Source organism: Grammomys surdaster, unplaced genomic scaffold, assembly GCF_004785775.1.
Source record: "Grammomys surdaster isolate TR1022 unplaced genomic scaffold, NIH_TR_1.0 61, whole genome shotgun sequence".
Classification (NCBI taxonomy): domain Eukaryota; kingdom Metazoa; phylum Chordata; class Mammalia; order Rodentia; family Muridae; genus Grammomys; species Grammomys surdaster.
Genome location: NW_021604563.1, coordinates 13,009,157 through 13,013,613, shown reverse-complemented (window position 1 = coordinate 13,013,613; position 4,457 = coordinate 13,009,157). Strand labels below are relative to the sequence as shown.

The 4,457-nt window shown below is 35.4% G+C and overlaps 1 non-coding gene across 1 annotated transcript; it reads left to right on the top strand.

Annotated features, from left to right (window-relative positions):
- The first annotated feature begins 344 nt into the window (after positions 1 to 344).
- On the top strand, positions 345 to 470 carry LOC114609634. Its single transcript, XR_003709565.1, has one exon. It is a non-coding gene; the product is annotated as a small nucleolar RNA SNORA17 (small nucleolar RNA).
- Positions 471 to 4,457: the final 3,987 nt, after the last annotated feature.

The window sequence follows — 4,457 nt, the reverse complement described above, 5'->3', positions numbered from 1 at the left end:
TTCCAGGCAGTTACAAGGAGAATCTAAAGCCCACAACTACTAGGACACACTTCCTCCAATAAGGCCATGATTACTCCAACAAGGCCAAACCTCTTAATAGTGCCACTCCCTGGGGTAAATGTTCTCAAACCACCAAAACTGTAAAGAAAAATCAGGAACATCCTTAGTCAGCGGGGCAATGCAATTCAAGTCTACTTTGAGATTTCATCTTACATGCATCAGAATGGCTAAGATCAATAAAACAAATAACAACATGTTCTATGCTGTAGAAAATGTGGAACAAGGGGAACACTTCATTATTGATGGTGGCAGTCCAAACCTTTACAGTCATTATAACTGTTGTACCTACCCCTATAGGCTTTGTTGTGGCTTGTGTTGTATTGCATCAGTAGTTGGCATAGAGGAGAGAGGCTATGTCTACACCTTGTGTTCTGACCTATGAACATCTGAGTGATTTGTAGCTTAATATTCCCTGAAAAAAAAGCCAGAGACAACCACCAGTCCACTGCTATGCAGGCCTGGATGGGCTCCAAGGGTGAAAGGCAGCCTGGACACTAGAAGAACCATTTCTAGAACTTAAGTCCCTGAGCAAGAATAAGCCCCAGACATGGGCCTGAGATGAATCCTTCCTGGTGCCATAATTACAAGCAGGGCATAGCACTCATGAGATCACTCCTTAGATGACACAAGACATTCAGAGATCCTGCCTACCATTAAGAGGAACAAGTAAGTGATCACAAAATAAAACAGAAAGAAACAGAAGTATGTAGGCACAATGAAGAGAGACAGAACTGGAGACTCAAAGTTAATGAGGAATAGCCTGATCTGAGTAGATGGTGATGCTACCTGGGTCCTTGGTGAGATCCTGGCCTGTGCTTCCTCCAGGACCCACATCCAGGTCCATAGCCCCGCATTAGCAGCTATCTGTTACCACTAAAGGCCAGGAAGACTTCCCTGGTCTTGGCTGCTGCCTGGAGAACATATATACATATATATACACACATATAAACACACATACACAACCACACACACACAACTTTTAAGAGTTTACAATGAGAAAATACTTTTTTAAATGCTTACTTAGTAATATTAAACATGGGTATTCATTAATAATTTTATTCTCCATTTAATATTCTAGATAGTATATTTACAAAATTCCTAAAAAGACATCAACAAAAGTAAGAGCTAAAACCAAAGGACTAAGAAAATACAATGAATAAAGATATTATAATAAAGATATGTATAGTTCTCTTTTAGACAGCAAGTAAAAAAAATCAACTATAGTAATACACATTGACACCTGTAAAATCAAAATACTGAGCAACAGACTAAATTCTGAGAATATAATTTTATTTGTTGTGTTTGAAAGAAGTAATTTCAGGTAGGAATCTAAATCTTAGGCTAGAACAAAGAAGTAATTTCAGGCAGGAATCTAAATTTTAAGTTAGAACAAGGAAGTAGGCTTCAGACGTGAAAATGGCTTTGGGCTAGGACAGGGAAGTTGGCTCAAAAATTTTGGTAATACTGATAAGCCCTCAAAAACAGTAATCAAGCTCAAGGGAGTACTCACAGAATTTTATTTCCTTGCTTGTTCTTTGACTATTTGTGTTTATTGTCTTGCTTGTTCATTGAATATTTGCATCTATTGTATTGTTAGCTCCTCAACCTAGAACTGACCTTAATACTTGAATGTAATTAAAATGGTATAAAAGCAAATATAAGTGGGGGCATGGGATAGGGGGTTTCTAAGGAGGGGAAATGGGGAAAGGGGATGACATCTGAAATGTAAATAAATAAAATATCCAATAAAAAAGAAAATAAATTCCACACTTTATTGAAAATTTGAAAATTAAATAACACTAAAAGTGTGATACTTAAAATTGAATACAGTAGATGTCTTAGTTTGGGTTATGATTGCTATGATAAAATTCCTTGGCCAAAATCAGTTTTGTGAGGAAAGGATTTATTTGGCTTATACTTCCAATTCTATAGTTAACCACTCTAGACATATATATGTGACAATTAAAAGAGGAAGTGTCACAAATTTGAAAGAGAACATATGGGAAGGTTTGAAAGGAGGAAAGAGAAAAGTAAGATGATATAATTATGTAATAACCTCAAATACTAAAAGGCATTATTATTAAGAATGAAGCAAATACATAAAATTAGGTATTAGTATAAAAAGTTGGTGAGAAATAAGGTAGACAATAGAGTATATAAGAGACAAGAGGAAGAAACTGTTGGAAATTTTTAAGTATGTTTTGTGCAAGAAAACGCATCAGAAGAAATAGAACATGAAGTATTCCTATAAATATTTATAATATCAGGAGGATTAAAGGGAATATTAACTCTGGGAAAAGATCAAAATGAGATGATAAGATGATAGAAGGAAATGAAAAGTTAGATTTTATCATAAAAAATTGAGGACTGGCAATATTATAAACAGGTTATTCAAATTAGGAATAGCTAGTGATGATCAGAAGTTTAAAATAAACTCAGGGATGGAGAAGGGTTTCAGTAAAAATTCAGACTATAAAAGAAATAGAAAAAATACTGGCAACTACACTGATGGTTATAGAAAGTTATATATATATGTATATAATTTATTAACGATAGAAAAGGGAAAGTACATTAAAAGATTTATAATGTGCTGAAAACATTCTTGCATATGAAGCAATTTATGTATTGCTCCAGTTTTTCCCGGCTTCGCTAGTCTGCTGGGTCTTCACTTGTCCACTGTAAGTTTTAACTTAACAACTTTGGCTGCCTCATCTTCTTCCGGGATAGTACTTAGAGTTCATAACCAACTATGTGATGCTCACCATAGTAAAAATTACAAAAGCTAAGTTTCAAGTTAGACCTCATCAGACTCACTGATTTTAGTTCATTCATCCATTTCTAGATAGCTCAATTACCATGTCATACACTGTATAATTCAGATCCCCAGTATTTGTATCAATGAGCTGGATAAAATAAACTAGGGAAATGAATATAAGGCTTTGTTAGGTAAGTATTGACTAATGAGAGAAAGGTTTGAATATTCTAATTTTAATTATTTTTCTATGATGTAGATCATCTACAAAAGTAACTCAGAGAGGAGGAGGTTTGATTTAGGTTACAATTTAGAGGACATCTTGGAACAAGGCCAAGTTAAGAGCTCAAACCAGAAACCTGGGGGTAATACCTGAAGTTGAGATGATGAAGAAGGGCTGCTTGCAGACTTGCTTGCTCTGACTTGCCCAGATTCTTTTTCAATACAGCCTACTCTCACATGTCCTGGAGATAGCAGACAGTGGGCTAGTTCCACACACATGAATTAATAATAACAAAAATGCACCATAGACATGCTCACAGTCCAATTTAATGGAGACAGTACTCCAAGTGATGTTCCCTTATCCCAGGTGATTCTACTTGTTGTCATGTTGAACAAAACAAAAAACTAAAACAAAACTTAGAACAGTGGGCTAAAACTAGTAACTAAAACTTTCACCCCTGACCACCTAAGGTAGGATGCTTTCATCAATCTGAATATAATGTACTCTGTGTTGGAGCAAGCACATGTATTCTTTAGTAAAGTTAAAGATACCATAATGCAATGGTAATACTTCACTTTGCTCTATCCATCTACTTCTACATTCTACTTGTTTCTTATTTTTATGTATGTTCTATTGTTTTTAAGATATAGTCTCTTGTGACTCAGGCTGTCCTCTAACTAACAATTTACCTAAGGATGATTTTGAGATTCTGAAATTCATGCCTCTTGTGCCCAGTATTGTGAAGAGAGCCACGTGCCTTCATGCTAGGTTTATGCTGCACTAGGAATGTAGCTCAGTCCTTTGTGCATATTAGGCAAGCACTGTAACAATTGAGATACATTATCTGTTTTTTTTAAATCTAAGTAGTATCTTCAGAAATTTTAAAAGATTCTCTGTACACACACACACACACACACACACACACACACACACACACACACACATCTTGTCTGTTTTAAGACATCCCAAAGTCAGACATATTTTTTGTTACAAGTGCTGAAGTACTATAGTATATTATTACCATTATCTAAACAGCGTGTTTTAAATTAAAGTCATTCTCATTGCCTTATATTTTATGGGTTTTGATGGTTCATAACAACATACTTATAATAACAGTGTGTATAAATAGATAAGGTAAGGCAGAGACCCAAATAAAGCAGTTAGGAGAATATTCTTGCTGGAGAGAAGGAATACTAGAAGACACTTATGATCCTTGATTCCTTCTAATCTATTACCTTTACCTAGAAGCAATACATGAGGACACAATTGAAACTGAGAAGTACCTGGACAAATTATGATAGGGCCTAATGGACTGACAAATTCATCTTCCCTCTGTACTACCTGAGATTCTGCCCCCAGTACCATAAGAGTCCCCAGACTAGCAACGTTAACTTACATTTTCCCCTAGGAACCAACTCTAAC